General features: G+C 50.0%; 1 long non-coding RNA gene across 3 annotated transcripts in view; it reads right to left on the bottom strand.

Annotated features, from left to right (window-relative positions):
- The window catches only part of LOC149126843 (uncharacterized), a 70,907-nt gene extending 61,182 nt beyond the window's left edge, over positions 1-9,725 (bottom strand). For 2 of the 3 annotated variants that reach the window (XR_016234833.1, XR_016234832.1), the window contains exons 1-2: positions 9,571-9,725; positions 8,862-9,055 (exon numbers count right to left, since the gene is read on the bottom strand). This is a non-coding gene — a long non-coding RNA (uncharacterized LOC149126843). Of the gene's footprint in view, positions 1-8,861; positions 9,056-9,485 lie in introns of all 3 variants that reach the window. The other variant, XR_016234834.1, reaches the window with a different exon arrangement.
- Between the last annotated feature and the right edge of the window lie 3,133 nt (positions 9,726-12,858).

The raw sequence follows: 12,858 nt of genomic DNA, 5'->3' as shown, positions 1-12,858 counted from the left end.
AGTGGGTCATTCAAGAAATCAAAAGAGAAATTAAAAACGTTAGGGAAAAAATGAAGACGACAATACAACATATCAAAACATATGGGATTCAGCAAAAGCAGTGTTAAGAGGAAAGTTTATAGCAATTGGTACCTACATGAAGAAATTGGAAAGGTACCAAATAAATGAGCTATCAGCACATCTCAAGGACCCAGAAAAACAGCAAACCAAACCCAAAACTAATAGAAGAAAGAAATAATTAAATTTAGAGGAGAAATAAAACTGAATCCAAAAAAATAATATAAAAGATCAGCAAAAAAAAGAGCTGGTTTTTGAAAAAATAAACAAAATTGCCACACCATTGGCCCAACTAATCAAAAAAAGGGGAGAGAAAACCCAAATTAATAAATTAGAGATGAAAAAAGAAATGTAGCATGAGACACCACAGAAGTAAAAAGAATCATCTGAAATTACTACAAAGAGCTGTATGGCAACAAACCAGGAAACCTAGAAGAAAAGGACAGATTCCTGGACACACACGACCTACCTAAATTGCGCCATGAAGACATAGAGAACCTAAACAGGCCCATTACCAAGATGGAAGTTGAATCAGTAATAAAGACCCTCCCAAGAAAGAAAAGCCTAGGACTGGATGGCTTTACTGCTGAATTCTAGCATACATGTAAAGAACTAACTCCAGTTCCTCTTAAACTATTCAAAACAATTGAAAGGGAGGGAACCCTCACAAATTCTATGAAGCCAGCATCACCTTACTTCCTAACCTTAAAAAGATGCAACAGAGAAAGAGAATACAGACCAATTTCCCTGATGAAAATTTTATGATGACACAAAAATCCTTAACAAAATACCAGCCAAATCCAATAATACATCAGGAAGATCATTCACGTGGAATAAGTGGGATTTGTCCCTGGTATGCAGGGATGGGTCAACATTCACAAATCAATCAATGTGATACATCAAATTAACAAACAAAAGAACAAAAACCATATCATTATCGCAATAGATAGAGAAAACATTTGATTTTTTTTTTTTTGACAGGCAGAGTGGACAGTGAGAGAGAGAGAGACAGAGAGAAAGGTCATCCTTTGCCGTTTGTTCACCCTCCAATGGCTGCCGCGGCCGGCGCACCGCGCTGATCCAACAGCAGGAGCCAGGTACTTCTCCTGGTCTCCCATGGGGTGCAGGGCCCAAGCACTTGGCCCATCCTCCACTGCACTCCCTGGCCACAGCAGAGAGCTGGCCTGGAAGAGGGGCAACCGGGACAGAATCCGGCGCCCCGACCGGGACCAGAACCCGGTGTGCCAGCGCCGCAAGGTGGAGGATTAGCCTAGTGAGCCACGGCGCCGGCCAAAAGCATTTGATAAAATACAACACCCCTCCATGACGAAAACTCTAAGTAAATTGGGTATAGAAGGAACATTCCTCAACACAAGCAAAGTAATTTATGACAAATCCATGGCCAGCATCCTACTGAATGGTTGGAAAAGCTGAAAGCATTCTCACTGAGATGTGGAACCAGACAAGGATGCCCACTCTCACCATTGCTATTCAATAAAGTCCTGGTAGTTTTAGCCAGAGCCATTAGGCAAGAAAAAGAAATCAAAGGGATACAATTTGGGAAGGAGGAAGTCAAACTATCCCTATTTGCAGATGACAAGATTCTTTACTTAGGGGATCCAAAAGACTCCACTAAGAGACTACTGGAACTCATAGAAGAGTTTGGTACAATAGCAGGATATAAAACCAATACACAAAATCAACAGCCTTTGTATACACAGACAATGCCATGGCTGAGGAAGAACTTCTAAGATCAATCCCATTCACAATAGCTGCAAAAAAATATCAAATACCTTGGCATAAATTTAACCAATGATGTCAAAGATCTCTATGATGAGAATTACAAAACAATAAAGAAAGAAATAGAATATACAGAAAAATGGAAAAATCATCCATGTTCAATGGATTGGAAAATTCAATATCATCCAAGTGTCCATACTACAAAAAGCAACTAAGAGATTTAAAGTGATACCAATCAAAATACCAAGGCATTCTTCTCAGATATAGAAAAAACAATGCTGAAATTCATATGAAAATATAGGAAACCTCCAAATAGCTAAAGCAATCTTATACAACAAAAACAAAGCTGGATGCATCACAATACCAGATTTCAAGACATACTACAGGGCAGTTATAATCAAAACAGCCTGGTACTCGTAAAAACAGACAGACAGACAAATGGACAGAATAGAAAAGCCAGAAATCAATCCATGCATCTACAGCCAACCTATCTTTGACAAAGGAGCTATAATCAACCCCTGGAGCAAGGACAGTCTCCTCAACCAACAGCGCTGGGAAAATTGGATCTCTGTGTGCAGAAGTATGAAGCAAGACCCCTGCCTTACGCCTTACACCTTACACAAAAATCCACTCAAAATGGATTACAGACTTAAATCTATGATCTGATTCCATCAAATTATTAGATAACATTGGGGAAAACCTGCAAGACATTGGCATAGCCACAAAGACTTCTTGGAAAAGACCCCAGAGGCACAGGCAATCATAGCCACAATTAACAAATGTGATTATATCAACCTGAAAAGCTTCTGTACCACAAAACAAACACTCAACAAAGTGAAGAGGCAATGGACAGAATGGGAGAAATTATCTGTGAACTATGCAACTATTGAGAAAGGATTAATTACCAGAATATATAAACAGATCAAGAAATTCAACAACAAAACAAACAACCCAGTTAAGAAATGAGCAAAGGACTTAAATGGGCATTTTTCAAGAGAGGAAATCCAAATGGCCAACAGACACATGAAAAAATGCTCAGGATCACCTCACCCCAGTTAGAATGACTTTCATACAGAAATCGACAAATAACAAATGCTGGCAAAGATGCAGGGAAAAAGGTCCCCTAATCCACTGTTGGTGGGAATGTAAACTGGTACAGCCACTGTGGAAGACAGTATGGAGATACCTCAGAAATCTGAATACAGACCTACCATATGACCCAGTCATCCCACTCCTAGGAATTTACCCAAGGGAAATGCAATCAGCATATGAAAGAGTTATCTGTACCCACATGTTTATTGCAGCTCAGTTCACAATAGCTAAGATATGGAATCAACCAAAATGCCTGTCAACTGAAGCCTGGAAACAGCTTACAATTTTATTCTTTTTAGTATTTTCTTTTTCTACTTAATACCATTGGTTGAACTCTTTAATTAATGCACAATTATTCTTAGGTGTTTAAATTTAACTGAAAAAAATGATCCCTGTTAAAAATAAGAGTGTGAATAAGAGAGGGAGGAGATGTACAGTTTGGCACACACTTACTTGGACTTACCCCTAATGGTAGAGCTAGAAACATGCCATGGGACTCCAAATCGCACTAAGTTGGCATGTATCGATGCCATCTTACTAATTAAAGTGATCAGTTTAAGTTCATAACGGATCATAAAGATAAGATTAAGTGTCAAAGGGATCACATAAATAAGACCGGTGTCTGCTAATAATAATTGATAGAATTAAAAAGGAGAGAACAATCCAACATGGGAAGCAGGATACCCAGCAGACTCAGAATGGCAAATGCCCTAAACAGCACTCTGGCCTCAGAATCAGCCCTTAAGGCATTTCAGATCTGGCTAAAAAGCCCATGAGAGTTTCTCAGGCATGGAAAGCCAAGACACTGTGGCAAAAAAAAAAAAAAAAAAAAAAAAAAAAAAAACAACAAAAACCTAAATGAAAGATCTCTGTGAGATCAAGTGGGAAGAATGGGCCATCAAAAAAAGAGGTACCTTTCTCTGAAGGGAGGAGAGAACTTCCACTTTGACTATGGCCTTGTCTAAATATGATCAGAGTTTGTGAACTCAAGAGGCTTCCATAGCCTTGGCAGCTCATGACAAGAGTCTTGGGTGATTACTGACGTCATAAATAAGAGTGTCAATTGTTAAATCAACAACAAGAGTCTCTGTGCACTTACTCCCTATGTAGGATCTCTGTCCTTAAGGTGTTGTACTATGCGAATTAACTGTAAAACTAGTTTTCAAACAGTACTTTATACTTTGTGTGGGTGCAATCTGTTGAAATTTTTACTTAGTATACACTAGGTTCGTCTTCTGTATATAAAGATAATTAAAAATGAATCAATGAAGACTGGGATGGGAGAGGGAGTGGAAGATGGGATGGTTGTGTGTGGGAGGGAGCTTATGGGGGGGAAAGCCACTATAATTCAAAAGTTGTACTTTCTAAATTTATATTTATTAAATTAAAGTTTTCTAAAAAAAAACTGAAGCCTGGATAAAGAAATTATGGTATATGTACACCAATGGAAAACTACATAGTGGTAAACAAAAATCCTCTCATTTGCAACAAAATGGATGAAGCTGGAAAACATCATATTTAGTGAAATAAGCCAGCCCCAGAAAGACAAATACCACATGTTCTCCCTGACCTGTGATAACTAACAGAGCGCCTAAAAGGCAATCCACAGAGGTGAAATGTGAAATTGACACTTTGAGAAGCAATGACTTTGAACAGCCCTTGTCTCAACTGTTGAGGAAGTTTTTTTCATACTACTGTTGAACTCTTTACAACTTAGAGCTAATCCTATGTATATAAAGTTAATTAAAAATAGATCTTAGTAAAAAAAAAATAGAATGGGAATAGGAGAGGGAGGAGGAAGAAGAATAGGAGTGTGGGTGGGAGGGCAGGTACAGTGGGAGGAATCCCCATGTTCCTAAAGTTGTAACTGTGAAATATATGAAGTTTGTATTCCTAAAGAAACAGTTTCTGGGGGGAGGGAGCTATTCTACATTCTTATTTTCATACTAAGACTTCAAAATCCAGCTCGTATCTGACACTTTACAGCACAGCTCCATGTGGAGCAGCTCCATGTCAAGTGCTCAGTGTCCACACGTGGCCTGTGGGCACCACAGCGGGCAGCATGCGGCCGGAGACTGGGTACCGATACTACTAACAGTAATCACCAGCATACGGCCAGAGACTGGGTACCGACATCACTAACAGTAATCGCCAGCATGCGGCCGGAGACTGGGTACTGACATCACTAACAGTAATCGCCAGCATGCGGCCGGAGACTGGGTACCAATACTACTAACAGTAATCGCCAGCATACGGCCGGAGACTGGGTACCGACACCACTAACAGTAATCGCCAGCATGCGGCCGGAGACTGGGTACCGACACCACTAACAGTAATCGCCAGCATATGGCCGGAGACTGGGTACCGACACCACTAACAGTAATCGCCAGCATACGGCTGGAGACTGGGTACCGACACCACTAACAGTAATCGCCAGCATACGGCCAGAGACTGGGTACCGACATCACTAACAGTAATCGCCAGCATACGGCCGGAGACTGGGTACCGACATCACTAACAGTAATCGCCAGCATACGGCCGGAGACTGGGTACCGATACTACTAACAGTAATCGCCAGCATACAGCCGGAGACTGGGTACCGACACCACTAACAGTAATCGCCAGCATACGGTCGCCAGCATACGGCCGGAGACTGGGTACCGACACCACTAACAGTAATCGCCAGCATACGGCCGGAGACTGGGTACCGACACCACTAACAGTAATCGCCAGCATACGGTCGCCAGCATGCGGCCGGAGACTGGGTACCGACATCACTAACAGTAATCGCCAGCATACGGCCGGAGACTGGGTACCGACACCACTAACAGTAATCGCCAGCATACGGCCGGAGACTGGGTACCGACATCACTAACAGTAATGGCCAGCATACGGCCGGAGACTGGGTACCGATACTACTAACAGTAATCGCCAGCATGCGGCCGGAGACTGGGTACCGATACTACTAACAGTAATCGCCAGCATGCGGCCGGGACTGGGTACCGATACTACTAACAGTAATCGCCAGCATGCGGCCGGAGACTGGGTACCGACATCACTAACAGTAATCGCCAGCATACGGCCGGAGACTGGGTACCGATACTACTAACAGTAATCGCCAGCATACGGCCGGAGACTGGGTACCGACATCACTAACAGTAATCGCCAGCATGCGGCCGGAGACTGGGTACCGACATCACTAACAGTAATCGCCAACATACGGCCGGAGACTGGGTACCGACATCACTAACAGTAATCGCCAGCATACGGCCGGAGACTGGGTACCGATACTACTAACAGTAATCGCCAGCATATGGCCGGAGACTGGGTACCGACATCACTAACAGTAATCGCCAGCATGCGGCCGGAGACTGGGTACCGACATCACTAACAGTAATCGCCAGCATACGGTCGCCAGCATACGGCCGGAGACTGGGTACTGATACTACTAACAGTAATCGCCAGCTTGCGGCCGGAGACTGAGTACTGACATCACTAACAGTAATCGCCAGCACTCACGGCGTGCCCAGCACTCTCCTGAGACCCTACGTCATTCAGACTTGGTCCTCAGAGCAACCCCTGAAGCTAGGGACCGTGATGACCCCCACGCTGTAAGTAAGGAAGCACCCTCACAGGTTCCGTCACTGCCCAAGGTGACACAGCTGCCGAGCAGCAGAGCCCAGGCTGGAAGCAGACTGCACGGGTCCGGGCTGCTCCACCCTGCCCCTGACCCTGGCTAAGCTTACGAATTCACTAACCTCCAGGTGCCGCAGGTTGCAAATACATGCGTGGGCTCAAGTGCTCTGGGTAACAGGGCCCGGGCGTTCCCACGGGCAAGTCCTCGTCTGCCAGTCATCAGGCAGGGGACCGGCGTCCTCCCAGGAACCCCTTCCCTGCCCTGGCCGGAAGTCTGCCCAGGCTCAGTACAGCGGCACTGTATGGTGTTCTCGCGCTTGGAAAGCTTCAGAAGGGACTGGTGAGGGGAAAGCGAGTTTTCGGCAGATTTGACACACAATTAAAATCACGCTGCTTCCCTCCTGATTTTTTCGTTCGACAGACTGCCTCAGCCTCTGGGGCCGGCGTCCGCAGCCTGGGCCCGGGGGGTGGCTGCTGGCGGCTTTCTGGGGCACTGTTTTCAAAGCCTTCGCCAGGTGAACCTCAGGGGCTTCCTTCTGCCCTTGCTCACTGCGAGGGCCAGCGAGGGGACAGCGTCTCCAGTAACGAGCCGGGGAAGCCATCCTCCTTCCTTCCCATGACTTACTCTCTGGGAAATATTCACTCCTTTAACCTTCGGACTTCACATACGAAACACACAACGGCTTTCCAGTGAACATTCAGTTCTGTTGCAAGTAACAGGAAACCAAGCGACGCCTCACACAGCTGTCTGTCACCTGCTCGCTCGCTCGCTCGCTCTCATGAACCTGGGCAGACCAGGGCAGCTCTGCGGCCACTGTGGACCTGGATTTCCTTGACTCTGTGATTCCATTGTTCTCGGTACATGGCTTCTGCCTCATGGTCCAAAACGGCCATCTCAATCCAGTCATCGCATCGCCTTCCAGCCAGCAAGTGAAGGGAACGGGTGAGGATGTGACTGATAATTTCCTCCTTCTAAAACCCCTTCCCTGGGAGGTGGCTGCGGCATCAAAGTTAGGTAGCTGCTTGGACCCGCATCCAGGCCAAAAGACATGGGTTCAACCCCACCTCTGCTTCCTGCAAACACACACCTCGGGAGGCAACAGATGATGGTTCAAGTACTTGGGCCCCTGCTGCCCACACGGGAGACCCAGCTGGAGTTCCTGGCCCAGCCTTGCCCATTGTGGCCATCTGGGGAGTGAATCAGCAGACCAAAGCTCGCTCGCTCCCTCCCTCCCTCTCTTTTTATCATGTTCTCTCTCTCTCTCTCCCTCCCCCTCCCTCCCTCCCTCTCTTTCTGTTGCTGCACCTGAATTATTTGAATAAATGAATATTGAAAATAATAAAAAGCACGTGGTGAGTTAAAAAAGGAACAGTTCCTAGAACTTGCACGTGGAGACACAGCACATGGGGCTGGTGTTGTGGCATAGTGGGTAAAACCTGTACAGCTGCTGGTTCGAGTCCTGGCTGCTCCACTTCCAATGCAGCTCCCTGCTAATGCACCTGGGAAGGCAGGGAAGATGGCTCCAGTGCTTGGGCCCCTGCACCCATGTGGGAGATGTGATTGAAGCTTCTGGCTTCAACCTGGCCCAGCCCTGGCCATTGGGTCCAGTTGGGGAGTGAATCAGTGGATGGGAGATCTTTCTCTCTCTCTCTGCCTGTCCTCTCTGTAACTCTTTCAAATTAAATAAATCTTAAAAAAAAAAAAAAGACACCGCACACCCTGGAGGCCGCTCGTGGTTCCCTGCCACGTGGCCTTTCCAACGTGGCAGTTCCATCAAAACAACACTTACCTAGAAAGGCCAGCAAGCGACCTCCAGGGAGTACCATGCGCACCCCCTAGCCACACTCTGCACAAGAAACCAGGGACCCGGCCAGCGGCAGGGAGCTGGACCGGAAGTGGAGCAGCCGGGACTCGAACTGGTGCCCATGGGGGATGCAGGTATTGCCGGCTTTGCCACAGCGCCGGACCCCGCCCCGGTAACTTCTTTTCCCCGTTGCTTCAGATGACAAAAAGTGCACGGTGGTTTTTCTGTTCTCTCACGTGCATCGCAGTCAGAATGGAACACACCAATGAAATCTAAAAACGGCCTCTCTCCGCGTCCCTTTCGCGGAAAGCCGTGGGGGCGACAGGTGAGTTTTCCTCGTTCCCGGGGAAGCCCAGGCGCGTAGTTCGCAGGCGCGGCCAGCAGATGGCGCCAGGAGCCAAGGCCACAGCCCGCTCTCGGCCGCCCATTGTTCGGCTTCCGGGCTCTAGTCTCCTGCTTGGGAGAGAGATTTCCTGCTCTCCCAAACAGAAACCAGCCCCATCCTGCAGATAACGAACGTTTGTGCCTTACACGTGGTCGCTCTTTCCAGCGGCTGCCCGAGCTTCGGTAAATATTTTCCCCGCAGCAAACATGGAAGCTGTGCGTGTTGTCCGATGCAGCAGGCCCAGTCTGGGGGCTGGACTGATGCTCATGCTGCGCCCTCCGGGGAGGCTGAGCTGGCCCCGGCTTGAGCAGCAGACGCCCAGGAACTGCACACGGGGTTCCTCGGAGGGGGGGGAGAGAGAGAGAGAGAGAGCGAGAGAGGGGGGTTCCCACGTCCCGGCCCGCTGGGGCATCCCCGAGGGACGCTTAACCGGGCTGACCCCCTGCCACCTCCTCTGCAGAGCCCCAGCGCCTGCTCGGCCGGCCAAGAGCACTGAGGACCAGGGAGCCCCAGCACCCGCGGGCGCCGCCACCAGAGAAGTCGGACAAGGCCGGGAGGGCGAGATGCAGCCGAGGCTCGCGCTGCGCAGGTTTCCCACCCCTGCACCTCGGCCCTGGGCCGCTCCTCCCACACTCCCGCCCGTGGGTCCTAAAGAACGTGAAAGTCTCCCCTCTCGGCCGCGGAGCCCTGCGCGGCCCCGGGAGGTGAGCAGCCGCGGCCCTTCCCCGTCCCCCAGGGAGGCGGCGGCGGCGAAGGAAGTGAGACCACACCTGCAAGTACGTGCTTGATAAAGTGTGTTAGGGTCGCAGGCAGAGATTTGCCCTGGCAGATGGTCGGGAGGCAGAGCAAACTCACCAACACACGCGGGGAAGGCCCAGGCCTCCAGGTAGTGCCCAGTACCCACGCGACGCACACACGCACACAAATACGCATGCGCACGCACACATACGCATGCGCACGCACACAAGTACGCATGCGCACGTAAATACGCATGCGCACCCACGCACCAGCGCAGCAATCCCGCCTCCATCTTGCACCGCCACTAGGCCTCTGGAGCGTGTCCTGTTCGTTTCCGCTGAGATGCCCTGGAGGTGTGTCGGTACTTGTTTGCATGTGCACCCTTCAGTCCCGGGGGAGGGTCCTGCCCCTGTGCTCCATCCCATGCGGGCCCCCGCCAGGGGCGCCCCTGAGCAGAGCGCTGCGGCGTGGTGCGTTTGCTCTGAGAGCCTGTGCGGGGCTCTAGCGTGTGCTCGAACTGCGAGGAAGGGGAGGTGTGCGGCCAGGGTTGGGAAGAGGGCGGGCAGGAAGGCGGCTGCTAAACCCGGTTCACGGCCGTGCACCCCGGGGTGTCATTGCGAGGGACCGAGGCGTCCCTGGGGGCGTCCCTGGGGTGTAGGGACCCAGTTCGCGCCCTGCAGCCGCACGGGAACCTGCACTGCCAGGCCTATTCCGGGGAGCCCCGTGCACACGCAGCAGGCACGCCTGCGAGGGCCTCGTGCGCTGGCGGGGCCGAGCCAAGCTCGGGGGCGAGGGAAGGCGCAAGCAGGGCGGGCGGCTCCCGGGGAGGGTGGCTTCTGGAAGCCGCCCTGGTCCCCCGGAAGGCTGTACGTGGGCGAGCCGCCTGCCCCTGCACGGCAGAGCCAGGGCTGACGGTGACCAGGACCTCAGGGGACAGAGCGCGCGGGAGGGGGGGGGGGGCCCGGCCGCACCTGCGATGCGGCGCTTGAGGGTCTTGGCTTCCGCGCTGGGAGTGGAGGGCGCGGGTGTCTGTCCAAGAGGCCAGCGAGGCGCCGCATCCCGGCACGGAGCCCTGTGGATGCCTTGTGGAAGGCAGGTGCCTGCAGCTTCGAGGATGCGTGCGTTGGCGCGTCCTTGGGAAGGCGGTTTTCTGCAGGCCCAGAAGCTGCCATCGTCGGCGTCCGCCATGAAACGGAGAGGATGGGTCTGCTTTATGCAGGGCGTTTGTCACCTGTAGAAGCAGGACGAAACCGCGCTCCGTTGGCTTTCTTGCCGGCAGACGCTGGCTCTCTGTGCTCCGGAAGGAACTGTACGGGACTTGAAACGTGCGGGAAGCAGATGCAGGTTGAACTGTTTTTCGGGAAGCAAAGATGGTCTCCGTGATTACACCTGTGGCGCCAAGGATGCGGCTGGACACGTGCTGTGTGTTTAAGTCTCTGGCGTACCAAGGTCAAGGGGACTGGAGCGAGCAGCCAGGCTTGTGAACCAAAGTGCTGTCATAACGCCACGCCACCTTTGCACACCTGCTTCGTTCTCTAGATTGCGTATTTTCTAGGTCACTTTTTATTTTTGCTCATTTTTTTATTTTTATGTTTTTAATTTTTTGCTTTAGACATAAGCCAGGATGAACAACAACAACCAGAAAAAAAAAAAAAAAACTAACCAAAAATACAGCCAGATACATAGCCTTTTAACACTGGGGCTGCCCCCTCCCAAAAGCTGGAGAGTTTCTTGGCTAAATTGCAAAACTCTTGGCGGGCTTCCATGAGATTTCGAAAATAGTTTAATGACAAGATGGCTCACATAGTTTTCCACGAACACATTAGAAACAGATTGATGACTACCAACAGAGACAATACAGACGCTACCGTATTGCCTGGAAACTACACGTCTGTTTTTGTGAGACACACTACTCTTCAGTGTAGGGCTAAGACAGAAGAAAGGCTGGCGCGTTGCTAGGGGTGTCCCAGTGCCTGCTCAGCGGTAAGCATTCCCCTTTTCGACATGTTCAAAGAGCTCTTTTAGACCTTGTGGTTTACAGAATATTTTAATCTGGTATCGTTCTTCTGCAAACACAAGGGAAATAAATGGGTTAAGGTGCCCAGAGTGTCTTTGCATTCAGGGTCTAACTCTGTGCAACCACTCGTTGATTCTGGGTCCCCCAGACACTACTGGGAGAGTCGTGCGAGGACGTATTTCTTGTAAAAGTGCTCCACCGTTGTCTTCAGACTCTCCTTCCTCCTCTGACCTTTGATGCCCACAGCCTGGGGCAGTGGCCGCCTCTGCACACCTTGGCTTGCACTTGATCAGTCTAAGGCACAGAGAGTTCAGGGCAGTTAAAGCCTGAAAAAGTGTAGCTCTCAGAATCCATTGCGTACGGCCACCCAAATTTCACAGGGACTTCTGTTGTATTCCAAGTTTACTTCCCCCACGCCCATCCCCCAACCCCCATCCACCCTAACCAGATGTATTTATATGCAATACATATCTAAAGAGAAGCTAAAGGAAAGAAGAAACACCTGACATCTGTAGTACAAAGTAGGAAAAAACACAGCAGGGAGAACTTTGGCAGGACCATTCCAGAGTGTCTCCAGCTAGCACACAGTGTGAGTCAGCATTTTATGCATGCGGTGACTCAGCAGTTCCCGGAGCTGGACCTCAGCTGGGCTGCTAAGGACACAGCGTAGGCGTGGGATCAGGCGCAGCTGGGTGGGATGGTTTTCTCATTTATCCTGCCCAGTGACGCGCATGTCAGCTAACTCACCTCCCTTGGTGCCAGGTTGCTGTTGTCTGTTAAAAGGACAAACAGATAGCACCTGTCTCAAAGGGTTGTCTCATGGGGTAAAAAGTAACACACGTGCAAATGCCATGAGTAAGTGCCAGATACACTCTGGTGCCCTCATGTGTCCTACCATGAATATACAGCCTCGGGGTGGGGGGGGAACAGAAGCAGTTGAAGCATGCTTTAGTCTGTATTCCACTGAGATTCGTGAGTGGATACGAATTCTCTTTAAAACTCACATTATTTCATAAAAACAGGAGGGTGGGTGTTGGGGTACAGCAGGTTGAGCTGCTGCTGGATTTGTCCACAGCCTGTATCAGAGGGCGCCTGTGCTTCCCACCCAGCTTCCTGCGAATGCACAGCCCAGGAGGCAGGAGATAATGGCTCAAGTGCTGGGGCCCTGCCACCTACATGGAGACCTGGATTCCAGGCATCTGGCTTTGACTCGGCCCAGCCTTGGTATTGTGGGCATCTGGGGAGTGAACTGGTGGATAACAGAGCCCTCTCCCCCTCTCTCTCCCTTTCTCTCTCTCTCTCCCTCTCTCTCTCTCTCTCTCTCTCTCCCCCCCCCTCTCTCTCTCTCTGTAACTATTTTTTAAAAATAACAAGAGAACCGGCATTTG

The sequence above is a fragment of the Oryctolagus cuniculus genome, chromosome 5, assembly GCF_051225735.1.
Source record: "Oryctolagus cuniculus isolate XC-2025 breed Fujian yellow rabbit chromosome 5, ASM5122573v1, whole genome shotgun sequence".
In the NCBI taxonomy this organism is placed as follows: Eukaryota; Metazoa; Chordata; class Mammalia; order Lagomorpha; family Leporidae; genus Oryctolagus; species Oryctolagus cuniculus.
Note: the sequence above shows the minus strand (reverse complement) of the source record. Positions and strands in the feature narration are given on the sequence as shown.